Source organism: Cnephaeus nilssonii (assembly GCF_951640355.1).
Source record: "Cnephaeus nilssonii genome assembly, chromosome: 9".
NCBI lineage: Eukaryota > Metazoa > Chordata > Mammalia > Chiroptera > Vespertilionidae > Cnephaeus > Cnephaeus nilssonii.
This window is the reverse complement of record NC_137080.1, coordinates 81,872,573-81,899,672: the sequence shown is the minus strand read 5'-3', so window position 1 is coordinate 81,899,672 and position 27,100 is coordinate 81,872,573. Positions and strand designations below refer to the sequence as shown.

Genomic DNA, 27,100 nt, shown 5'->3' with positions numbered 1-27,100 from the left:
TCAACTACAGCTATAAGTTCATGTCACTTCCACATTAAAAATCTTCTATAACTCACTATGACCAATAAAATTCAGTAAAAACAGTTCTTTAGCCCAGAAAACCAAGACACCCCTAAGATTATAGAATTCCTATCCAAGTGTGTCTCCTCTTTCATTAGTCCTGAGAAAAAAGCTCGTCCCAGCATCAAGTTCCAGCTCTGTCAAAAGTGATAACAACAACAGCAACCGCAGAAAACAATTACTGAGCCCTTCTTTGTTCTGAGCACTTTATCTGTATCAAACTTATAGATGGCCTGAACCAACTACTCAAGCCTTCCTCCCTTCCCAGCTTTCCCCCTGCTAGTCCCCATCCCCACTATCAACATTCCACTCATCCTGAAAGCCACTGCCTTCAGACCCCACTCAGCTTGAGCTGCACAAGGTGAGATCACCCCTCTCATGGACCCATCGTCCCATGTCTGTCCTCTCTCTCAGGACACTTAGTTTTGCCTCTCCTTGTACGTTTCTTATTCTTACCTTCCACTCAATGTTGAGAGCAGGAGCTGTGTCTTCCCCACCTGGATAACCCTTGTAGTACCTAAATAGGATCTTCATACTCTTTGAAGGTAACCTCTGACAGTTCTTAAATGGAATGAAATTCAAGGGGTTCTGAATTTAATTCTCAGCTTCCCAACATACTAGCGCTCTGATCTTGGGCAAGTTGCTTAACTTCTCTGTGGTCAGTTTCCTCGCCCATAAGGTAGGCATAAAAAAGAGCGTATACCTTAGACTGCTGTTTTGAGGATTTAATAGCTAATACAAATAAGTCATTTTGAACAATGACTGAGACACACTGTGAGTGCTCAATAAATGATAACTATTATTAGCATTGACCACCTTAGTTCTCCACAGAGCCACTCCATAACTATGTCTCACATGACAGAGGAGCTCTTAGTCTCTTTCCTAGAGTCTTCCGTCTTTTTACAGGAAGAGAGCCATAGAGTATAGAGGAAAGTAAAGTGGGCTTTGGTCTGAATCCTGGCACTGCCACTTTCTAGCTGTGTGCCTTTGGACATGTTGCTGAACATCTCTGGGCAGTGTATACAATATGGGAACCATATGGTACCAACTTCATAGAGTTGGCATATGGGTTAAATTAGTTACACTCCCTCCCCCCAGTCCAAAAATCCACCAATTTTTGCTGGGCACTCTATTTTTCAGCTCTTTAGAAGAGGTGGTGCTCCCACAGTGAGAACTGCAAGAACTTTGAAGTCAGACAGACCCAGACTGAAATCCCAGCTCCCCATCCATTGCTGGCAGACCATGAGGAAAACACCAACTAGTGGTGGCAGCTGGGCCCTGGACCCCAGGTCTGAATCCTCCTTACACAACCATTTTACTTGGTAATTTTAGGCAAGTTGGTTTCACTCACTAAGCCGCTGTTTCTAGACCTTCAAATCAGGACTATTGAGAGGTCCAACTGGGATCATCCTGGTCAAAAACGTAGACTAGAGGTCAGCAGCCATGATCACTCATAGAACGCTAGCTCTGACCCCTGGCTTGCCCTTGTTAATGTTATGGTCGGTTGCACCTTAACTACTCACCTGTACTTAGATGATTGTTTACTTTTCAGAAAAACATATTTTGCTTTAGTCCCACGGTTTGACATAACTTTAAGACTAAATATCAGGACTTCCTTTGTGTTTTCTGTCCATGTACTTGCTTTCGAGTACTTTTCCTGGTTCAGACTTAAAGTTGTACTTGCTATTCTCTTTCCTTTCCGCACCATTCTCCACCTTAGATAGAGATGCCATCAGTGGTTAACCAGAGACTCAGGGTACTTCACAGGAAGGGTCTCACCCCACCACCACCAGCCAAGCATCCTCCTGCCTCGGAGGGCTGCCCAGTGCCTCTTTCTGCTCTCCTCTTTGCACATGTGTTGTTATTCACAACATTTGGCAAAGCGAGCCCATTTATTGACGTTTTCACATCTCCTCCCATATGTTGAGCATTCTTGCTTCTTCCTGTAATGGCTGGCACCAAGCACAGCTCTTGATCTGTGGTGTTGGCAAAACAAATGGAATATAACACCAGCAGCCTCTACCCAGAGCTATGGCTATTCTCTCATTCTCTCATTTATTGTCTCTCTCTCTCCTAATAGACAACCCATAGCTTTGCTCACCTTTGATCATTTCTTTCTCAACTGCGTGACTTCCTGAATCGGGGATTTCCATTGTCTCCTGCTAAGTTAAATCTAGAAGGCAGCACATTCTCACCCTTCCTTTCCTTATCATTCAATGCCAGGGTAATTCGCCAATTCACTGTTTTTTAAATGAATAAATAGCAACTACATAATTTTTCTGGCTTTATTAAGATATAATTGACATATAACATCATGTAAGTTTAAGGTGTACAATGTGATAATATGATACATCTATATATTGTAAAATGATGACCACAACAGAATTAGTTAACACCTCCTTCACCTCACATAATTACCATATCTTTTTGGAATAAGAACATTTAAGTTCTACTATCTTAGCAACTTTTGAGTATGTAATTCAGTATTGTTAACTATAGTCACCACACTATACATTAGATTCCCAGAATTTATCATCTTTTAACTGGAATTTTGTACCTTTTAACTAGCATCTTCCCATTTCCCCAGCCCCTGGCCACCATTATTCTACTCTCTCTATGAATTAAGCTGTTTTAGACTCCACTTGTAAGTGAGGCCATCCAGTATTTGTCTTTCTCCATCTGACTTATTTCACTTAGCATAATGCCCTCAGGGTCCATCCATGTTGTCACAAATGGCAGGATTTCCTTCTTGTGGTTGAATAGCATTTCAGTGCCTGTGCGCGTGCGCGCATTTGTGTGTGTGTGTGTGTGTGTGTGTGTGTATCTTCTTTATGGATTCATGTGTAAATGGACATGAGTATATTGGATGGAAATTAAATCAGTATCTCAAGGTGATTATCTGCACTTCCATGTTCATTGCATCATTAATCACAATAGCCAGGATAGGGAAACATTCTACGTCACCAGTCCACTCTTGACCTGAAAGTCAGTCACTGCCCTGACTGCTTTAGGTCATTTTAAAATCCCTGCCTTGCTTTTATATCCCTTGGTTAAAGCTGTTCCTTCTCTCCCTCTTTCTTTCCTTTACCTTCTCCCTCTCTCAAGCTTACAATCACAACATCCAGTAGGTTCCTACAGGAGAAAATGCTGGTTGGACTTCTGCATTGCAAACCAGATCCTCTCCTCCTCTCTAGATGGAGCTGCCTGCCCTCAGCCTGTTCAACCAAGAGCCCCAATGAGAAGCCAAAACGGCTGCGCAGTTTTCCCCCACGTCGTCAGAAAGTCACAATTCAGGATGACCCATAATCCATCCCCCACTTCTGGTACCATGTGTTGTTTACAAGAAAGAGCTGACCAAGATTTTAGCTTAGAAAAAAAAAAGAATAAAAGCTTTATTAAAGTCCTTCCTGGCCTGTTGCAATTGGGACCACTATTCTAAGGGGCCAATTCCCCTCATCTTTCATTCCCCCATCAACTGATCAGGGGCCAGCTCATGAGGCTAGAACCCATGTTGGTGGTAAGGTTTCTGGAGAAGACCTGCAGAGGGTGTAGGGAGAGAGACTGAGCCAGTGGAGGAAACAAGTTGGAGCAGCCGAGTGAGTTGGATCACTTGTGTACCTTTAAGAAATGGTGGCAATCTTCTCTCTGCATTGTCAGGCCTCTACACTGACATATGCCAAAGATAACGCTTGAAAAGAAGTGGTAGGAAAACATACCTCATCTTCTACTTGTCCAAAAGAGCAGATGGAAACACTTGAAACTTTGACACCATGACAATCAAGATGGCTGCTCCATCGCTATCATCTGCAGACTCCTGACAAGGACAACTAGCACAGTATGAGGAGCCTGCCCACACCCCCACATGACATTGGAAGCCCTTTACACCAGAGGAGAAAACTAGGGCCCTTCACCTTCCTGCTCTCCCAACCAGTCCTAGCACCATTCCATATGTTTAACTGGAAAAACAGCAACACGATTGAAGCTTCTTGTTCATAAAGATGTGAAAGATGAGTGCTAACCACTGGGTCCTGAAGCCCAATTCAGTACCAGGAAAAGATAAGAAATGAAAGATAAGAAATATTATTTTAGGGTAGCTTGTCTTTTTGAGAAACTGCTGCTATTTGTATAGTGACCTAATAGCTCTACCTTTCAGATGACAGTGTCTGTCACATAGCAGATGCTCAAAAACATTTGTTACATGAACCTAGATTGTTCGCTATTTTCCCCTTTCCACCAGTTCACTCACTTACTTTCTCATCTTGTCCATTTTTTACATTTCTTAAAATTAGTTTTATTATTGCCCTTCTTCCATTAGAACTTTAATGTACAATTATCTCAAATACTAAATATGAAACATTAGAAATGTAGTAAGTGTATGGGTCTTTAAAAAGGATGTGGAACATGAATAATATGAGGGGAAACAAAAGCAAGTCTAGTTGACTATGTAAACATGGGTTGCCCTTGGTTAGAAGTGGGAGGGTGATCTCTGTCCTCAACATGTTCAGCTTAGTCTTTGTTCCCTTCCCTGCTGGTGTTCTCACCCCTCCACACCTTTACACACAGTTATCCTTCCGGATATTCTACCAGTCTATTGAAACTCCTGTAGTGTGACTATAGTATCGGCATCTGTTATTTCATATGTTTTACATAGGGACATCAGGACTGTGTGTCTGAGAAAGAAGAAAGGCTGAGCCATGTAGATATCTGGGAAAAGGCTTGCCAGGTAAAGAAGCTGACAGAAAAAAAAAGGCTGTACAGGAGGAGGGGCTTGGCAGGTTGGAGTCCTCTTTGCTATGTGGTGGGGAAGGGAGGGTGGTGAGAAATGCGTTCAGGGGAAAGCAGGAGACTGGGACATGTAGCACCTAATGGGCTGTGGAGAGGACTTTGCTATTTGCTCTGGGATGAGAAGCCACTTGTGATTTTGAATAAAGGAATTTGACAAATTAATTTATGCTTTAAAATAATTTCCCTGGTGGTTATTTGGAAAATAGACCAAGACAGCAAGGGTGGAAGGGGAGGAACAATTAGGAAACGATTGACAGTAATCAGGCCGGAGGAGATGGTGACAAGAGACCAGACAGGTAGCAGTTGAAATAATGAGATTCTGGATATTTTTAATGTACTAGCAGCATTTGTGGGTGAATTGGATCTGGAGTAGGGAAGGATCAAGGATAATGCCAAGGTTTTGGCCTGAGTACCTAGAAGCACAAAGCTGCCATTTACCAAGATGGGGAAGACGAACAGAAGGGCAGGTTTGGAGGAATGAAATCAGAAGTTCACTTTAGGACACATTGAAGATTCCTGATTCACCTAGGTGATGAGCAGTTGGTGCTCCAAGCTCGAAATTCAGGGGAGAGGGGGTGCCATAAATGATACTAAAAGCCATGGAACTGAGTGAGGGAGTTGAGGAAGAGAAGAGGTCCTAGGTACGAGCCTGGGAACACACCAGCATTTTACAGGAATAACAATGGTAGCATCCCCTGAGTGTGTTGTAAGGAGTCAATGAGATAGTCCACATAAAACACTTAAAACAATACTGGAGTCTTCTTCCACAATCAATGACCACACACACACACACACACACACACACACACACACACACACACCTCTTACCACCTGTTAGCCCCTATCTCTACCACAGCCCATCCCAGGTCCCAGGGACCTGCACCTGGTGGAAGTTTTCAGAGTGCTCAGTAAGGGGAACTGTGTGGGAAAAAGGAAATCTTGTGTTCCCTGTGAAGACCAGAGGGAAGAGTATGCTGGCTTGTACTCCAACCTGGAATTCTGAACATTTTCCCACAGCAATATAAACAGTTTATAAATATCTCAAACCATAAATCCAGTACTTTATCTCAAATACATCATGCATAGAATAGCCTTTGGCCTAGCCTGAGGACCTGGTCATAATTTATGATGTTTCTCTGAGAAAATACAGTCCAAATTGCAAACACTTCAATAGAAACCTACATTTAAGAGGAAACAGGTTGCTTCCTTATATAAAATCACACATATATAAATTCTAACGATGGATGCATGGGGACTTCCTTTTAATAGTAACTTTCTGGCCCTAGCTGCTTTGGCTCAGTGGATACAACATCAGCCTGTGGACTGAAGGGTCCCAGGTTCAATTTGCAGGCTCGATTCCCAGTAGGGGGCATGCAGGAGGCAGCCGATCAATGATTCTCTCTTATCATTGATGTTTCTATCTCTCTCCTTTCCCTTCCTCTTTGAAATCAATAAAACCATTTTTTTAAAAATAGTAAATTTCTGTAACATATAAGCTATATTTTAGATCCTCAACTATGACTAACAAAGTCCATTGATAGTTCTTTTGTAGTGCCTGTCTTAGTTTACTTTGACATACCTGTCTGTGACCCTCCACACTTCATTCCCCAGTGCTCAGCCAGGCAGCAAATAGATCACTGAAAAATGTTAACTCCAAGATAAATTCCCCATCATGCTCTATTTCCCCACCATAACCTTTATTTTTCTGTATTATAATTATTTAATTGCCTCTTCCCAATGAACTCAGCAAATGCTGGGGTGTGTCTATGTTCTTCACACTGCATTTCCAGAACTCAGCATAGGATCTGGGATCTGGCACTTAGTAGAGAATCACTAGAATTTCTTGAATGAATGGGGAACTCGAAACTCAACCTTGGTCCTAGCCCACTCCAAACTCATAAGTCTCCTGGAAAAAAAAGGAAATCCAGGGGGTTCTTCCAAATGAGTGAAGCCAATCTATCTGATCAAAAGGCTATAGGAACATCGGGCCTCTTCTATATAATGAGATATGGGGATTTGCACCCAGAGCAGAGCTCTTAGGGTGGCCTCTGGAAGCCCAGAGAGAAGAAAAGCCTTCATAGGACTAGCCTCAGGGCTGCCTAAGAGGGCCAAGCTTAAGCTTCCAGTCTCCAGTTTTCCAGAAGATCATACCTTAAATGACAATGTGATCTCCCTAGGCCACAGCCCTGGAGGTGGGCATCAAGAAATCACTCAGGAGCAGGCAGTAGTAGAGAACAGAAGGTAAGGAGACTGAGGACATTTAGAGAAAGTGCCAGGAGGGCGTGGAGAATATTCCAGGCTGAGGGAAAATCTTGAGCAAATGCATGAATGAGGAAGAGCGGGGGGGAGGGGGGGGCATTTAGAAAACTACAGTAGTCCAGACTGATACCTAGGAGAAAGGTAGGGTGAGGCCATATTGCTACGTACCTTTCACAGACATAAAATATGCTTCTAGCTGATTGGCCCAAGCCAGGGGTAAGGAGTGTTGTTGAAGCAGCAACGTGCTATCATCAGAAATTCATTTTCCTGAAATCCCCAAGCAGCTCAGCTAAGAGTGAGAGGGTGATATGGTGGGAAGGCCACCTGAGCAGCTATCAAGAGGGTTCTGTAAGAAGAGCTGTGGACTGACCTGTGTTCCCCAAAAATTCAGATGTTGAAGCCCTATGCCCCACTTTGACTATACTTGGAGATAGATGGGGCCTTTAGAAGGCAATTAGGCTGAGTGAAGTCACTCTGTCTAATGGCACTTTGCTATGGCAGCCCCAGCTGAGAGATGGTTTGAAAAGTGAGAAGGGGTGAGGATGGATAAGGAGAATCCTCACAGAAGCAGCGGGAGTGGGCTTAAGGCATCCACACTGTGTGAAAGGTGGGGAAGCTGAAGACTATGAAATCACTGTACTTCCCAGGCGGGGGTTCCATGACCTGCAAAATGGAAAAGCTACAAAAGGAGGAGCTGAAGAAAAATGGCACAGGATAAAAGAGGGGAGTAGCCGGGAAAGAACACAGGCAGCAGGGAGTGTGGAATTCCTTTCAAGAAGTGATATGCCAAAACCCCCCACATCCTCAGGGGAAGCCAAGGCTTATTTTTCTCTAGTTAAACCTATCTGCCTTATTGCTTTAATACCCTTTTTTCTTTTTTGTAAAGCAGGGAGTCTTTTAGACACTGTTGGGGATTACCAAGAATTTGTTTTGTTCAGGTGATATTATTCAATTTCTGACAAATACCAGATGAAAATGACTTTCTTGTTTTTCCTCATAAGACTCTCCCAGACGCTTTGGAAATGTTTCCTCTTGGCCCAGGTAATATCTGAAAACGCTTTATTTCACAGAGGCTGATGTTAAAGCAATTTTCAGAAGCCTCTTGAGAAGAGGAAGAGAAATTCCTCCCTCCCTCCCCACTCTCACCTCCCCATGCACAAAGAAGAGGTCATGTGAGGACACAGCAAGAAGGCAGCTGTCTGAAAGCCAGCAAGAGAACCCTCACCAGGGACCAAATTGTCTGGCACCTTGATCTTGGACTTCTCAGCGGCCAGAACTATGAGAAACTTAAGCCACACAGATGATGGTATTTGGTATGGCAGCCCAAGAAGACATATACAAATTCTGTTTCAAGAAGTAGGGAGCTGCTGTAACAAATACATAAAAATATGAAAGTGGCTTTGGAACTGGGTAATGGGTCAAGGCTGGAAGAGTTTGGAGGTGCATGCTAGAAAAACCCGAGATTGCCGTGCAAAGGCTATTGGTAGAAATGTGGATGCTAAAGGTGATTCTGGTGAGAGCTCAGAAAGAAAAGAGGAGAGCTAGAAAGAACGCTTCCATCTTCTTAGAGACTATTAAATAATCATGCTTTATCCTTAACAAAGACAAGAATGACCCTGAAGGTGATTCAGAAATCAGCAGGGTTGCCACCCTCATCACTGGCTCAAGGGGAAGGCTACTTGCTCCTTGGTTTCAGAGGGCTGGGCCCTGGCAGAGCCACATGGGGGAGGCCTTCCCAGAGAGCTAAGAGGGTTGCACCCCATGGAGCCAAAGGGACAGGGCCACCCACAAAGCCATGGGGATGACCAAACCCACCCCACAGTGGGCCCAACATTAGGCCAAAGATGGTTATTCTTGAGCCTTAAGATCTCATGGACTTTGCCTTCCTAGGTGTCAGACTTACTTGAGAATCATCATCTCTTTCTTTCTTCCTTTCAGTTTCTCCCTTTTGGGATGGGAATGTCTATCCTATGCCTGTCCCAATGCTTTATTTTGAAAGCACATAACTTGTCTACTTTTATAGGTTCACAGCGGGAGAAGAATTTTGCCTCAGAATGATTTGACATCAAGCCTCACCCAGATCTGATTTAGATGATATAAAGACTTGAACTTGAGACTTTAGAGTTGATGCTGGAATGAGTTAAGACTCTGGGGGCTATTGGGATGGAATGAATGTATTTTGCATATGAGGACATGAATGTTGCGGGACAGGGGCAGAATGCTATGGACTGAATTGTGCTCTCTATATTGAAGCCCTAACCTCTATTGTGACCGCATTTGTAGATGGGCCCTTTAGGAGGACATTAAGGTTAAATGAGGTCATAAGGGTAAGGCCTTAATCTGATAGGACCGGTGACTTTTTAAGAGGATGAAATCTCTCTCCCTCTCTTCCGCCCTCTCTCTCCACAGGCACAAAGAGGTGAGGCAAGAGCACAGAGAAAGCATCTCTCTGCCTCCAAAACTGTGAGAAATACATTTCTGTTGTTTATGTTGTTTAAACCACTCAGTCTATGGCCCTCTGTTATGGCAGCCCCAGCTGCCGGAAACAGTGAAGAGATGGAAGGCTTGAAAAGTGAGAAGGGGGAGGAAGGATAAGGAGGAGAATCCTCACAGAAGCAGCGGGAGTGGGTTTCAGCAAAGTAAGATGGTCAAAGGCATCCACACTGTGTGAAGTTGGGGAAGCTGAAGACTCTGAAATCACTGTGCTTCCCAGGCGGGGGTTCCATGACCTGCAAAATGGAAAAGCTACAAAAAGGAGGAGCTGAAGAAAAATGGCACAGGATGAAGCGGGGAGTAGCCGGGAAAGGACACAGGCAGCAGGGAGTGTGGAATTCCTTTCAAGAAGTGATATGCCCAAACCCCCCCACATCCTCGGGGAAGCCAAGGCTTATTTTTCTCTAGTTAAACCTATCTGCCTTATTGCTTTAATACCCTTTATTCTTTTTTGTAAAGCAGAGAGTTATTTTAGACACTGTTGGGGATTACCAGGAATTTGTTTTGTTCAGGTGATATTATTCAATTTCTGACAAATACCAGATGAAAATGACTTTCTTGTTTTTCCTCGTAAGACTCTCCCAGACGCTTTGGAAATGTTTCCTCTTGGCCCAGGTAATATCTGAAAACCCTTTATTTCACAGAGGCTGATGTTAAAGCAATTTTCAGAAAATCCTCAGAAAGCCCTGACAAGCATGTGTATCGTTCGGAATTGAATAACCGCAAAACCTGCCTGAGAATCCAGGGCTGCTCTTGACTTTCGCATTTCCCCCTGCACTGGGCATCATTCACTCCCAAGCTGTTTATTTCTTTTTCCTCTGCTTCAGCCCAGGTTCCAACAGGGAGAGGCTCCACTTGACCATGGAGTCAACACAGTTTGGGCCCACATTTCATCTCTAGCATCTGGCACACATCTGAAAGGGAGGTCGACAACCACCTGTTAGTACCTGGTCACCTGAAAATCAGGTTGGCGGTGAATTCATTACGCACATAACTGAGAATTCTTTCTCGGGACTCTCTGACTGTTAGTTATGGAGGGCAGAAGCCCTGTCACAGCTGCTTCTACAGAAGTCTAAAGAAACAGCCACTATTATTCCAGATCAGTTGCTCAGTTGCAAGCTCCCCAAAAGAGGGAAGAATGCACTTTCTTACCAAACAGAAGCATTTCAAAATAATGTGAGTTTGAGACAGCAGCCTTTCATACACCTGCCTGAGGGAAGTTCAGACACTGCTACCCATCGTGTTTGTGCCCACGTGCTATAAAATTATCTCCTCCTGTCCAGTCCTGTTCCACTGCTCCACAATCTTCCTAGGAATTCATCAGAAGCAATGCTAAAGAGCTAAGGATAAATACACTGACTGCCATATAGCACCTCCTCTGATTGTCTGAACTTAAGGGTTTCCTTTTCCTTACCCAAGAGTAACTGATGCACTCGTTTTGAACAGACTCAGAGACCTTTCAAACCACAAGCCTTTTGAATCCCAAGACATTGTCATTATCTTCTCTGCTTAGATGGGGCTGGTGCCACTTCCTAGCCCACGCTGACAAACCTTTATGGAGGTGATGAGAAAATAAAGATGAACCGGGGTGATACACATACACAACTGTCAGTTATCAGAATTAGGCCAGAGTGACAGAGAATCCAGAGCACCTTGATTGACAAGCCCATCAGAGGAGAACCACAGCCAGGGAGAGTTTCACCCAAGGTCAGACCTTACCCTCCCCAGATATCATTTGCAGGTTGAAAGGAAATGTCAGTGCCTTATCCTGAGGGAGACCAGATGCCTGGTGGGTGGAGGAGCATTTTTTAAAATATATTTTTATTTATTTCAGAGACGAAGGGAGAGGGAGAGAGAGAGAGAAATATCAATGATGAGAGAGAATCACTGATCAGCTGCCTCCTGCACGCCATGCCCCACACGGGGGATTGAGCCTGCAACCCCGGGCATATGCCCTGACCAAGAATCAAACTACGACTTCCTGATTCAGAGGTCAACACTCAACCACTGAGCCACGCCAGCTGGTCATGGAGGAGCATTTTTGAGATGCACGTTTTCATTAAGTAGTGCAGAGGAATTTAGTGTGTTCAAATTTGAAAAATGTACAGACCACTTTTTCTTTTTTATTGTTAGTGAGGATCTATTTAATGTTTGGAACAAACCACTTTTTTTTAAAGAAAAAAAAGTACTGCCTCCCTCCCAATTTTGACTTAATTTTTTATTGTAATACCTAAATATATACAAACATAAAAGTAAGTTCTTATTGCCCTAACCAGTTTGGCTCAGTGGATAGAGCGTCAGCCTGTGGACTGAAAGGTCCCAGGTTTGATTCCGGTCAAGGGCATGTACCTTGGTGGCGGGCACATCCCCAGTAGGAGGTGTGCAGGAGGCAGCTGATGGATGTTTCTCTCTCATCGATGTTTCTAACTCTCTATCCCTCTCCCTTCCTCTCTGTAAAAAATCAATAAAATATGTATTTTTAAAAAGTAAGTTCTTATAGTTGCAATGCTTTTCTAAAACCATCAAATTCTAACTAAATACAAATGAAATTTAAAAGCCAGTCCAATTCAAATTGACTTAATATTCAGGTGATGATGTTTTATGAAAAGTAGCCCTTGAGTCTCATTATGACTATGATACTGAAAACTCCAATGCAGGTGTTCTGGACTTCAGAATGTTCCTGCCATTCACCTTTTACTAGGACCCTCTTCCCACTTTTCTGCAATCACAGCAAAGTTAAACATCTCTGGACCAGTGCTCCACACCATCGTGTGGCCTTCACTTAAGGCTAAGTACATCATTAAGTCCACCAGTTCATTCCCACAAGTCCACAGCAACTAAAGTTACACTGGCACCAACTTGATTGCCAATAAAAACCACAAATTCAGGCACCAAAATCATGTGGCAGTATTATTCATTATAAGGTGGTCATCTGAATGATCCAGAATATACTAACATTATTTAGATTATCACTGAAATAAAAAACCCACAAAACTTAAGCATTATCATGTAGAAGTCCCATGCCCCTCCCCATGAATGCCTCCACATATCCCACTGGGACAAGGAGTGGTGGGCTATGGAGGCAAAGAGACTATTAGTAAGTCCTGGTTCCAACAATTATTACCTGTAAGACCCTAAGCCAGTTACTCAACTTCCCTGAGCCTCCATCTCCTCATCTAAATAAAATAGGGATAAAAATAGAACCTACCTCACAGAGTTGTTGAGAGGACTATGTGTGATAGTATGGAAAGTTCTTAGACCAATGCCTGATATTTAATTGGTGCAAAAGAAACAGCCACTATTATTCTGGATCAGTTGCTTTACATTCAAGCTCCCCAAAAGAGGGAAGGATGCACTCACTTACCAAACAGAAGCATATATATATATATATATATATATATATATATATATATATATATATGGCTAATATGCTAAGTGTCCATCCAGCTAATGATGTCAAGTAGCAACACCTGGCTTCCTCTCCCTAGCGACTAGCCTCCTTGGAGTTTCTTCAGTCCAGGAACATGACTTGCTTTATAGCCAGGTGGAAACATTTTACACTTTAACCAAATGTCTGTGAAGCGTTTTTCCATGCCTCATCTCATTTGATCCTCACAGAAGTCCTGGAGTAGGTAGATAGGAGACTCGGTGGAATCCTATTTTCTTTCATTAGTCAGAAAATGGAGATTTAGAAAGCTTACAAACTTGACCCAACTGAAAAGAAGAAATGGTGGAACTTGAAAATGAGTTCAGATTTTCTCACTGCGCAGAATATAGTCAAACACTGCTGCAGTTAAATATTTTACCCTTTGTTTTCATTGCATAATCTACAATAACAATCTGCTCTGTGTTGATATTTACTGCTGAGTTGCTGACAATTACCTGAAAGAGAAGTTGGGGTGCTTCACTGTGCTGGAAAAAGTTTAGCTAAATCAGAAAACAGGTCTAATTAAGCAAATTGATTCTATATCTATAAAAGGCTAAGTTGCCTCGCACATTCACGATACATATAAAGCTCTCGCTGGCGCCAATCGCACGCATGTGTTTTGATCTGTCATTGTCGATTGTGAATTTGGTTGACACTTCTATTATAGAGAAAGGGCAAATAACGATATTAAAATATTTCTTCTAATTAATTTCCTTTCAATGTGCACAAATTCGTGCACTGGGCCACTAGTTTGAAAATAATTTGAGTTTGAGACAGAAGCCTTTAATACACCTTCCTGAGGGAAGTTCAGACACTGCTACCTATCATATTTGTGCCCTGGAATATAAAATAGAGATGTGGCACTACATCATATTCTGAGAGGACTTTGGACATACAAGTGAAACTAGACAAACTTATCTTGTGGAATTATTATTCTAGTTAGCAACTGTGTGAGAACAAAGGCTTTAAAGACATTTGAAAGTGTTGAAATCTTCAACCTTGTGCTTCTCAATTATTTAGAATGAATATAATAATCAGTTCATTTGACCACCGACAGAGTGCACACCACCTGCAAGCCACTGTAATGTGTAGCAGGGGGTCACAGGATGAATGGGTGGTCTTCACCCTCAGGGCGTTTACCACGCAGAGCAGGTATAGGTTAACAAGAAGCTGAAGTCTACTGGACTCCAGTTCCACTAAAGACAGGGACTCTGTCTGGGTTTATTTGTACCCCAGTGGCTAGCAGAACACCTGGTGCATAGTAGGGATGAATTAATGAATGAACGAACAAACGAATTAATGAATATATGAGTGAATGAGATATAAAGGTTAGACTATTTATGTGCTATAAATATAGGTTGAAAAAAAGACCAATGGCTTTTTTGAGGGTTCAAGGATTGAGGAAATCCTGAAAAGATAGAACCTAAAGAAGACTAGAATTTCAAGAAGCAGAGTTAGGAGAATGTCCAAGTATGATTTTACACAATTGCAATGTGCTTTAAATTAGTTATCATTAAAAACATTTTTCATTCTGATTATTATTATGTCTAGCATTTCTATAACATTCTATATCTGTAAATTGTAGGCAACTGCTCCTTAGTTTATTGTTTATTATAAAGCTTTTGATTTATTTATAATCAACTTGGTGGTTAATTATTTATTAGAATAGGAAGCTGAAGAAATAATATCTGGTCTCTCATAGCTATGTTCCAATTATTGCTATTGGTCTCCCGGGGTTCTCTAAAGAGTAGCCATAAAAAAGTTAATTTGCAATTAGGGAAAGAAAGGTGTATATTTGGCAGCATTTACACTGACATGATCAACAACAGACATCACTGACAGAAACTCTACAATGTAAGAAGAATGACCTCATCATGATATTAGCATACGGTCTTAAAAATAAAGTTAGCAATCCTAGGATGATAAAAGAGGTATAGGAATGGTTTGTTTATAGTAAGCAACGATTAGGATACTATAAAGGATGCATACAAATATCTCGATCATAGAAACTCAAAAGCAAGAAAAGACATAATTTTATTGATACTTTGGAAAATCATTAAAAGAACTGGCCTGATAAAAAAAAAGAAATTATTATACCTGAATAAAAAAAAAAACTGCTTTCTCACTGATGATCTCTCACAAACTAGATAATCATCTCTACTAGATGTTTTTAAATCTAAATGACTTCAATAGTAATTTCAAAATATTTTTAAATAATATTTTAAAATTAAAAAAATTATCTTTTAGATTGGTGTTTATATTCTACCACCTGAAAATCACTCCTTTTTTTGTAGTAGAAAAAGTACCGATATCTTTCCTTCTTTTCCTTTCTTTTGGAAGGAAGAAGTATTACTTCAGCTTTTCAAAGCCTTATGATCACTGAGATGAGGGTGTCTGAGAAGATGAATAGAAACAGATTCTAAAGGGAAAGTCTCCATTCACACTCAGAGGCTTATGCCAACATCTGGAATCACACAAAATAATTCAAAGAGAGCTCATGGTCGATGAGGTGGGGGTGGGGGAGCAGAAAGGGTGCTATGGTAATCAGTTGGGAAATCCACCAAGACCAACTGCCAGCTACACTGGAAACAGCCCTAAATATCAATTAGGTAAAGGTCTCTGACCTTCATTAGTCTTTGAATTTTCTTTCCGATAAGATACTCATGAAATTTATACTGTCATCAAAGTACCTAGGATTAGTTTTCACTCATATCCATTACGGTACTTCTAATTTTGTTCATATAAAATAACCTTCTCATAGTATCACATGGTGGCTTGAATTGTAAGACAATAGCCAGGTACGGTTATGAAGACATGGAAATCGCTGAGCTAAGAGGAAGAGGTTCAGTTTGGCCTGCTTAGTTCAGTGGTTTAGCATTGACCTATGAACCATTCGATTCCTGGTCAGGGCACATGCCCTGGTTTCTGGCTCAATCCCCAGTGTAGGGCATGCAGGAGGCAGCAGTTCAATGATTCTCTCTCATCATTGATGTTTCTCTCTCTCTCTCTCTCTCTCTCTCTCTCTCTCTCTCTCTCTCTTTCTCTCCCTCCCTCCCTCCCTTCCTCTCTGAAATCAATAAAAATATATTTTTTTATAAAGAAAAAAGAGGAGGAGGTTCAATTAAAGATGAGAAGGTGGAAAGCATGGTATGGTATTAAGTTAGATCTTTCTCACCCAAGACAAAAGCCTTTGTTATATATATATATATTTATGCTTAAATGTGACATTTTAAAAGCAATTTTAAAGAATAAAACTAGACGCCTCATGAGGTAGTACTATCTTTGGAGATTTCCACAGTTGGAGACCCTGAAGGCCAATCCATGAAAAATACAAGGTCATTCACTACAGCGCTTGCTCTGTGGCCTCCAGGAACTGTGTAGGTGAATAAAAAGAAGTATGAAGGAGCAGAGTGCCACCTGTTCATCTGGGTTTTCTCACAGGGCCACTGTAGCCTGTCCTATGTCCCATTAATGATTTCACTAGCACACAACTGAGCCTATCTAAAGCCATCCCAAATTTCACAATGTTTCAGTTTCCAAGTAATGGTCTGAACAGTTTTCACACAGCCTCAAGGAAGTGGTTGCATACTTGAATACAAAATTAATTTGGATTTTGGGGAGCTGAGGGGAGAAGTTCAGGTTTCCATTTATCTCACTTCCCCCTGGAAACAACCTTTCCAAATAGATCTGCACAGGTGTGGGAGCTGTGAAAACCTTCTTGACCTTCCAGAATGGCTGCAAACCAGAATGAGAAAGGAGATCCCCTCTCCCCATCCATGATATCTCCGGAGGCCAAAACCAAACCACGGTCCAGGTGTGAGCCAAGAATCCCCATGGAGTAGCCATGAGCTGAGGTCCTTAGACCCAAGGTTAGAAACTACGCTTTGGAAATCTACTATGCTTATATTTCAAATCAGAGCTTTCACCTAAATGTCACCTTGTCAAATTTGAAGTTTAATGCAAACAACAGCTGTGTGTGGAACAGAAATCACCAAGAGACAGAACACGAAGAAAATTAAGGATGCCAAATAAACACATTTATGATGTCAGTTGCTGAATATGTTCCCTGACCAAAACTTAACCTTTTCATAAAAGGTTGCTTGTACATCATAAAAGATCAAAGGCATATCATTAATGACCATAGCAGGAAAAAAGGTAACATATTCATGAATTAGTACTTCGCTTTCACTTGTCAAGGTTGAGACTTTGCTCTTGAGCAAATACAATTTTGTTTGAACTACCATCAGTTGATCTGAATTTAATATACTCTATATAGAAAGTCATGATGATACCTGTCATGATGATCAAATAAATAATTTTTTCTGGACTAATTATTAAGCCTCAAAAGAGAAGTATAAGATAGAAGTATAAGATCAGATAGACTGATCTAAGCTGGCCAGACTCCATTACTAGGCTTTTATCTTTAACAGCTACAGAAGTAAAAATAAAAAAAAAACCAAATTATATTAATTTAGCCTATCTTTCAGATAATTTTGTGGGGGGAAATGATTCAAATTGGCTGTTTGTTTAACTCAATAAGTCAGTCAATATAATCAACTTAGTTGATAGTAGCCTAATAATGAATGTGGAGACTCTTTTGGAAAGACTAATTTGATTAGTCATCAAATTAAAATTCTAGAATAATGACCACTCAACTGATTTTTCAAGAGATTCCAATTGATTGTGTTAGCTATTTATTCAAAATGGTTTCCTCTGCATTGTATCTCACTTTGTGGAAGGTGAAAAAGACATAATGAGATATCTATCTAACTCTTGCCAAAGAGGCCCTGCCATCAGTGGAAGGGGAACCAGTCAAAACCAATTAAAAGCAGCAATAGAACTAATACAAATAAGCACACGTATTTGCTGCTAATATTTTTCGGGATTTGAAAGGCAAACTGAACCAATTCTCATGTAAGCAGAGGTTGCTTTATTGTGCCTCATTTAAGTCAGTTTTAGTAGTTCAACAGGCTGCAATGACAGCTGGATGCCACACAGCCCGTGGCATCCATACACCAGACCTCTGATAACAGAACTACTAGAAGAAAAGTTAATCCACTGAAGACAACTCTCCTACAAACACTCATTCACACATGTTATATCTACCCCACCCATCTTCAACTCCCACAGTGAAAGCTCAGCCTCCTTGAAGCAACAGTTAAGCAGGAACATTTCCACAGGGGGGGTCATTTCTGGAAAGCACTAACACCAGCCACCCCTTATCTTCACCAAAAAGAGTGCTTACTAGCAGGGTGGAGGCAAGACCCATATTCTCATGCAATTGCTAGTGGGAATGTTAATTACTGCAATCTCCTGGAAAGACAATTAAAAATGCCAAGATATGTAGAAAGCCTTAAGAAGGTCTATCATCTGTTTGAGCCAATAATTCAACTTCTAACAATCTATCCTAAGAAAATGGCCTAAAATACAGAAAATAATTATGATCAAAGATGTTCATTAAAATATTATTTATGGTATTTGGGAGATTTGGGAACCATCTAGATGTCTAACAATAGGAGAAGAGATAAATGAATTTGGTAAAATCCCACATGGGAATGCCATGCAGGCAGCTACTGAAAACAATATTCACAAAGATTGTTAACTTACATGGAAGTTATTTAAAATGTTTGGTGAAGTGCACTGGATGCGAAATTCTAAACACAGGATGATCCCAATTCTACAAAAATATGCATATAAAAAAGACTGAAAGGAAATACAACAAAATATTAATAGTAATTATCATTTGCTCATAGTAATACGTGTTATTTTAATTTTCTCTTTTTATACTATTCTGTGTTTTCCAAATATTTTATAGAAAGCACATACATCCAAGAAGCCATTCAAAAAATCAGGGCAGAGGGTCGCTCATTTTCCTGCACACTCCACACCCTACGTGGTGCTCACACTTGATGTACATCCTAGGGATGACTTCTTGCATTCTACATCATGCCTATGCCTTCCTCGACCTTGGCTTTGACTTTCAGCCTTCTCTGTTTATACTGAGGTAACCTCTCTGGCAGTTACCTCTTTCCTGTGAACCATGCCTTTCCCCCCCCTTTCACCAGCAAGACCCAGGTCCATTTCCTGGTCAGTCTCCTCCTGGCCCAGCCTAGTGGAGTCCTGGTACTGATTTCAAGTTAACCTTGAAATCAACAGGTATCATAAGACAAACTATCAAAGAATAGGGCAAGGAAATACAGTTTGTTAATGAATTCTACAAACGTCTTTTAAATACAGTGGACCTTCCTCCCCTCGCAGACCTGGTGCTATACCAGGCCCAACTGTAACTGGCCTCTTCGGAGGTCCCTACTGTGACAATCATCCTTAACATCTGTGCAGAGCGTTCCATTTTGTGAATGTGAGTGCAAATTGCAGACTCTAACATTTCAGCCCCATGACTCTGTAAGGTGGAGAGATCAAGTATTCTTCTCCTAATTGTACAGATAAGAAATTTTCAACTCAGAGACCTGATCCTGAGGGCATGCTCATCTGTGAATAGTGACAATAATACCCCCATGTTGTCGGGATTAAATGAGATAACGTATACAGTGTGCTGAGCACAGCGTCTTCAACAGGGGCAGCATTCAACAAATGCCAACTCCTGTGGCTGTCACATCACTGGGAAGCTCAAGGTTACATAGCTGGGAAGTGACATGCCAGGAAGGGAATCCAGACCTTTCCATGCCAAGTCCATGCTTTTTATACTTTATTCCCAACCTTGTAAGAACAGTATTAAGGCACAGCCCATGCCCTCAAAGAACTTAGAATATTTTATAGTAGGCATATCTCAATCACTAAAAACAATAAAGCTGTTATTCCCACAAAGAACTAAAGCCACAGTAATAAAAACTAGGATATAGCTCTCAAATTACACAATTCTTTTGTCCAACAGCCACCATTACAATGCTTTCTTCTGCATACATTCCAAAGCTTAGGAACCCTGAGTCTCATCCCTGTTTTGAAGTGAGCTGAGTGTGGGGAAATCAGATTAAGAAAATAAATCCCTTTCCACCTTGACTACAAACAGTATTTTCCTGTGGGCATTCTGAAATGTAGGAGGTTTGAGCTATTTTTGGCTTGTCGGTTTCCCTGAGGGTGAAGGATGAGGACCCTCATTTACTAGGCACCTTCGATGAGGCAGACATGTGCTGTGCCTGTTTTATGTTATCTGTTTCACTCCTTATGACCTTACAACACATATATTTATCACTCCAATTATCCAGAGATGAGAAAACGAAGTCTCACAGAATTCAAGTGACATGTCTAAAATGAAGAAACTGATTCCTGACTATGGGTCCTCCACGTTAGTGCCCATCCTGGTTTCCACGCTCTGAACTGCAGGCTCCCCGAACATTGACACCCCCAGGGGCACATGCACCAGGGACCAGTTGACATCAGCTGCTAAGGACAGGCCACCATTTGAGTCAATCCTCTTGGAAGTATTCCTATTCTAAAAGGGACCAGGCAAGCGTGATTTTAACCCAAATCAATGGTAAAATTCAAGATAGGATGCGAGAACTTAAGAATAGAGACAGTAAGAAATCATCTGGTCAGCCTCTTTTCCAAGTAACGTACAGATTTAAAATAAGGAAAGCCTGGGAGGGGCTGTGACTTTGCAGAGGTCACACAACAAATCAGGTGTGAGCCCAGATGAGAGCCAGGACTCCTGACTCAGCATCAGCCACAAATATTCAAACACAGGGTAAAAAAAAATAAAATAAAAAATAAATAAAATTCCAGGATAAACAGGAATTATTTCAGTGTTGTTAATTCTGACTGGTGATTCAGAGTGCAGGTCAGACTGCCTGAGCTTGAACCCCGGTGCACCTCCTCCTAATTGTGCAGCCTAGATATGGTACTTTAGATTTCCCTTGGGTTTCTTATCAAGTATACTAGAGGCCCGGTGCATGGATTCATGCACCAGTGGGGTCCCTCAGCCTGGCCTGTGCCCTCTCGCAATCCAGGACCCATCAGGGGATGTCAGAGAGCCAGTTTCAGCCCAAATCTGTGCACCAGGCCTCTAGTATGCATATAGATCTTTGGTTAACCTCTTCCCACCCTCACCCCCCAGCCCTTCCCTCTGAGATTCATCAGTCTGTTCCATGTTTCCATGCCTGTGCATTGAACATCTGCCCCCTGGTGGTCAGTGCGCATCATAGCTACGGGTCGAACAAACAGTTGAATGATTGAATGGTCGAACAGTCGCCTAAACTTTTATATATATACGAGAGGCCCGGTGCACGAAATTGTGCACTGGGGGCAGAGGGTCCCTCAGCTTGGCCTGCACCCTCTCGCAGTTCAGGACCCCTTGCTCCTTACTGCCCGCCTTCTCGCTGCTCCTTACCGCTCACTGCTCCTTAGCACTGCCGTGGAGGCAGGAGAGGCTCCCGCCACCGTTGCTGAGCTCGCCAGCCGTGAGCCCAGCTTCTGGCTGAGCAGCACTCCCCCTGTGGGAGCCACTGAAAACCAGGGGGCAGCTCCTGCATTGAGTGTCTGCCCCCTGATGGTCAATGTGCATCCTAGCGACCGGTTGTTCTGGTCGTTCTGCCATAATGGTCGCTTAGGCTTTTATTATATAGGTAGATGAGAATAACAACAGTGTCTGCCTCATAAAGTCATCGTGATAATCCAATGTGATAATCTAGGTAGAGCTCTAACTCCTTTGTGCTCACATAGAGTAAACACTGAATAAATGTTAGCTATTACTATCATAATTGAAATTATTTTTACTATGACTACTTCTAGTTCAGATAATGACAGTTAATCCTTTCACTTTTGGGGAAGAAGGTGGAAAAAACTTCTTGCTATCAAATTCTCTTCTTCTTCTCTAAAGGCAGCCCTAGACAGTCTCAGGAATGAAGGTAAGATGAGTAGAAGGTTAGCACCAGGAGTGAAGAAATTAAAAATAAAAGTGCCTTTGAAAAATGAAAGTGCATACTGAGCATTTTCATTTGATCTCCAAAGTCAAAATTCCCTATCTTTCTCAAACTTACTCTTCCTTGTATACTTTCTTTCCCCCACTCAGTTTTATAGAGATTCAATTAACATATAACATTGTATTAGTTTTAGGTATACAACATAATGGTTTTGCCATATCCTATATAATAAAAGTGTAGTATGCAAATTGTCCCCTCAACCAGGAGGTCATCCAGGAGTTCGGCCAGGGGGTGGGGTTGGCCAGGGGAAGGAAGGGAGGCCCTGGCTGGCAGCAACAGCCACTAGGGACCCTACTAGTGCACAAATTTCATGCACTGGGCCTTTAGTATGTGTGTGTGTATGTATGTATATATATATATATATATATATATATATATACATACACACACACACACACACACACACACACACACACATATATGTAACATTATATATATATTTTATATATATACTAGAGGCCCGATGAATGAAGATTTGTGCAAGAATGGGCCTTCCTTCCCCTCGCTGCTGGCACAGCCTTCGCTCTGGCCGGAGCCGCCTTTCCACCTTCCCATGCTGCCCAGAGACCCAGAGTGGCTGGGGTGGGGTGGGGCGCTCAGCGCCTGTGTATGCAAATTAACCCACCATCTTTGTTGGGTTAATTTGCATACTCACTCCTGATTGGCTGGTGGGCATTGTGACGGTACGGTCAATTTGCATCTTACTCTTTTATTAGTGTGTGTGTGTGTATATATATATATATATATATATATATATATATATATATATATATATCTCCACAGTAAATTAATATCCATCACCTCACATAGTTACAAATGTTTTTCTCCTGATGAGAACTTTTAAGATCTCCTCTTAGCAACTTTCAATGACAAAATACAGTATTATTAACTATAGTTACCATGTTAAACATTAAACCCCCAGAACTTATCTTACAACTGAAAGTTTGTACCTTTTGTCCATCTTCACCTATTTTGCCCACCCCTTACCCCCACCTCTGACAAACACCAATCTGGTCTCTGTACCTGTGAGTTCAGGTTTTTTTTAGATTACATATATAGGTGAGATTATGCCATATTTGTCTTTTTCTGACATATTTCACTTAGCATAACGCCCTCAAGGTCCATCCATGTTATCACAAATGGCAAGATTTCCTTCTTTTTTTATATATGCCACATCTTCATTATCCATTCATCCATGGATGGCCATTTAGGTTGTTTCCATATGTTGGCTATTGTAAAAAAAATGCTGCAATGACCTTGACCGGTTTGGCTCAGTGGATAGAGCGTTGGCCTGCAAACTCAGGGGTCCCGGGTTCAATTCTGGTAGGGGGCATGTGCCTTGGTTGCGGGCGCAAACCCAGTGGGGGATGTGCAAGAGGCAGCTGATCGATGTTTCTCTCTCATCGATGTTTCTAACTCTGTCCCTCTCCCTTCCTCTCTGTGGAAAATCAATAAAATATATATTTTAAAAAATGCTGCAATGAACATAAAGGTATAGATACCTTTTAGAGATAGTGATTTTCTTTCCTTCAGATAAATACCCAGATGTGGGTTGCAGGATCATATGGCAGTTCTACATTTTAAATTGTTGAGGAATCTCCATACTGTTTTCCTTAGTGGCTGCATTCCCACCAACAGTGCACAGGATTCCTCTTTCTCCATGACCTCACCAACATGCAATCTTGTTTTTGTTTTGTTTTCTTTTGTTTTGATAATAGCCATTCTAACAGGTGTGAGTTGCTATCTCCTTATGGTTTTTACTTTCATTTACTTGATGATTAGTGATGTTGAGTACCTTTTCATGTATCTGTTGGCCATCTGTATGTCTTCTTTGGAAAAATATCTATTCAATTCCTCTGCCCATTTTAAAAATCAGATTGTTTGTTTTTTGCTATTGAGTTGTATGAATTCTTTACATATTTGGGATATTAACATTTTATCAAATATATGATTTGCATACATTTTCTCCCACTCCCTGGGTTGACTTTTTGTTTTATTGATGGTTCCCTTTGCTGTGCAAAAGCTTTTTAATTTGATGTGTCATCCTACTTGTTTATTTTGCTTTTTTTTGCCTTTGCTTTGTTGATAAAAAAAACAATCACTGCCAAGACCAATTGCCAAGGAGCTTACCTCCTATATTTTCTTTTAGCAGTTTTATGATTTCAGGTCTTATGTTTAAGCCTTCAATACACTTTGGGTTGATTTCTGTGTTTGTTGTAAAACAGTGGCTCAGCTTCCTCTCCCCTCTTCCCACCCCCCCACCCCCCACATATGGCTGTCCAGTTTTCCCAGCATTGTTTATTGAAGAAAACAGCCTTTCCTCATTCTATATCCTTGATTTCTGTGTCATAAGTCAATTGACCATAGATGCATGGGTTTATTTCTGGGCTCTCTCTTTTGTCACATCGATCTATGTATCTGTTTTTATGGCAATACCATATTGTTTTGATTACTATAGCTTCATAATGTAGTTTGAAATCAGGAAGTGTAATGCTTCCAGCTTTGTTGTTCCTTCTCAAGATTGTTTTTGCTATTCAAGGTCTTTTGGGATTCCATACAAATTTTAGAATTGTTTGTTCTATTTCTGTGAAAAATGCCATTGGAATTTTAATAGGAATTGCATTGAATCTGTAGATTGCTTTGGGTAGTATGAACATTTTAACAACATTAATTCTTCCAAACCATTAGCATGGAATATTCCATTTATTTATGGATTCTTCAATTTCTTTTATCAAAGTCTTACAGTTTTCAGTGTACTGAAACTTCTTGGTTAAATTTATTCCTAGGTATTTTATTCTTTTTGATGCAATTGTAAATGAGATTGTTTTCTTAATTCTGCTTTCTGATAGCTCGTTATTAGTGTATAAAAATGCAATTGAGTTTTGTATATTGGTTTGTATCCTGCAACTTGACTGAATTCTGTGTGTGTGTGTGTGTGTGTGTGTGTGTGTGTGTGTGTGTGTGGTCTTTAGGGTTTTCTATATATAACATTTATAACATTGTGTTATCTGCAAATAGAGACAGTTTTACTTCTTCCTTTCTGACTTGGATGCCTTTAAATTTTTTTTCTTGCCTAAATGTTCTAACCAGTACTTCCAGTACTATGTTGCATAAAGTAGTAAGAGTGGCTATATTTGTCTTGTTCCTGATCTTAGAGGAAAAGCTTTCAGTTGAAATTCCTCTACTTTCTCAAACCTACTTGTTCTATTTATTTCTAACTCAGTTAAAAGCCTGAAGGTATCTAGACATCTTATCCTTCCACACCACCATCCACTTGATGACCTAGTGCCATTGAGTGTCCCTATGAAATGGCTCTCTGTAGATCTCTCTTCTTTTTCCCTGTTCTCCCTGGTTCAGGCATAATTCATTTCCTCTAGTCGTCTGAAATCTGAGCTCATTTCTCTTTGTAATCCCACCTACTCACCACCTCCAAAGTTACTTTTGCAAGACACAAATTAGATCAAATCATCTCTCCCCATAAAAACGTGTGGTTTCTCCTCATTAGGCTATATTCACAACCCAAGTGAACTGAAATCCCTCCTCCCCTGCCAAACTCCCCTACCACCTCCCCGTTTCAGAACACCTACATGTTTTTTGAACATGACCTTTCCCTCAATGTGGATTGCCAACTCCCTTCCGTTGAGAACTCCTAGTGCCTACTGGGATCCAGTCCACATGTGAACTCTGAAGGCTCTTCCAGAGTCTCTGCAGCCTTCTTTCCCTGGGCGCCCACTGAACCTGTTCCTGTTTCCATTAGACGCTCACCATGCTGATCATTATCACTTACTTTCTTATCCTTTTTTTGTGAGACTGATTTCTGAAAGGCATGGGCCTCGTTCATTCAGTGTCTGGCACAGGGCCTACTAGCACACAGTGGATGTTTGACAAACAGCTGTTGATCAGCTGAGTGGATGGTACAGGCAGTGTGGGAAATGAGACCACAGCGGCTCTCAAAGTTGGTCTCAGCAAACCTAGTTTCTGCAATGTATATGACCAGCTGCAAATGATTATTCCAGTGGTTTTTAAAAGAGTGTGATATCCACCTGCTAACGACAAAGCTCTCAGGTTTCCACTTAGGCCTACTAAATGTTCATCCCTGGAGACAGCCACGCCCTCCCAGATTCGGTTGAGTTCTGCAGGCTCTGTACACACAGGCATTTTGAAAGCTCTGGGGATTCTGTAGCTTTCCTTGAGAACACCTTTTCCCCCTCACAAAATTCAATGAACTGGACTCGGGCACTAGGTGGCCAATTAAGGCCGATCTGATTTGCAGTGGATTTGAAAGCAAAGTGCAACTCGCATTTCAGCCTCATTCAGCTCAATGACGGATCATACTTAATAGCTATAAGGCTAAAGAAAATCTATGTGTGGCCTGAAAAGCAGCCAAATGTCCACTCCCCTGCCTTGTTCCACAGTCAGTGCTGATCTGCTTCGTGATCCTTTCCAGCTTCTAGGTTGTTCCAACTCCCTTGTGTCCCCGGAATGGAGGGGGCCAGTTAGCAAGGGTGGCCCTGTGCCTGCGATGCATTTGTCCTGTGTTTTGAAGTTGATGTAATATGTGTGAAAGTTGAGTTATATTATTTTCAATGTCCTACTTTCCCCAAAGTTGCCCTCCGTGTGACAGGTTAAGTGGGGTTCTGGCTGAAGGGAGGGAGAAGGGCGGGCTGGAACGCTCTGGCATCCTTTCATCTCCAGTTGCGGGGCTGTATGTTAAAGCGAGCCCAGAAACTTTTGTTTTTTTTTACTAATACAATACTTTAAAAAAGCTTTGGCTTTTGAAGTATCCATTGCACACGTCTGTAGGACACCGAAGAGATTGAAAGCATGCACTCTGCTCTATCGTTTATTTTTGGGACAAGAAAAAGACTGCAGTGCCTTGGAGAATAAATCATTAACTAAAAGTCAAATCGAGACACCTTGGAAACCAGTGAGACCCGGAGGCAGCAGAGGGATCAGGTGGCTGAGATTTGCCTGTTCCCTCCGGTGACTTCCAGAGCGAAGCATCCCACAGGCAGGGCGAACTCGGCACACTGTGCTCCCTTCTATTTCACTTTTCCAACTTGAAGTTATTTTTAGATGACCCAAGCCCAGCTAATCCCAGGGAGGACAATTCCCGCTGCGCCTCAAAGCACCTTCGTCC

General features: G+C 41.6%; 1 protein-coding gene across 2 annotated transcripts in view; it reads right to left on the bottom strand.

The window, feature by feature from the left end:
* RCAN2 (regulator of calcineurin 2) overlaps positions 1-27,100 on the bottom strand; it is a 245,860-nt gene that overhangs the window by 218,062 nt on the left and 698 nt on the right. The window lies entirely within an intron of this gene.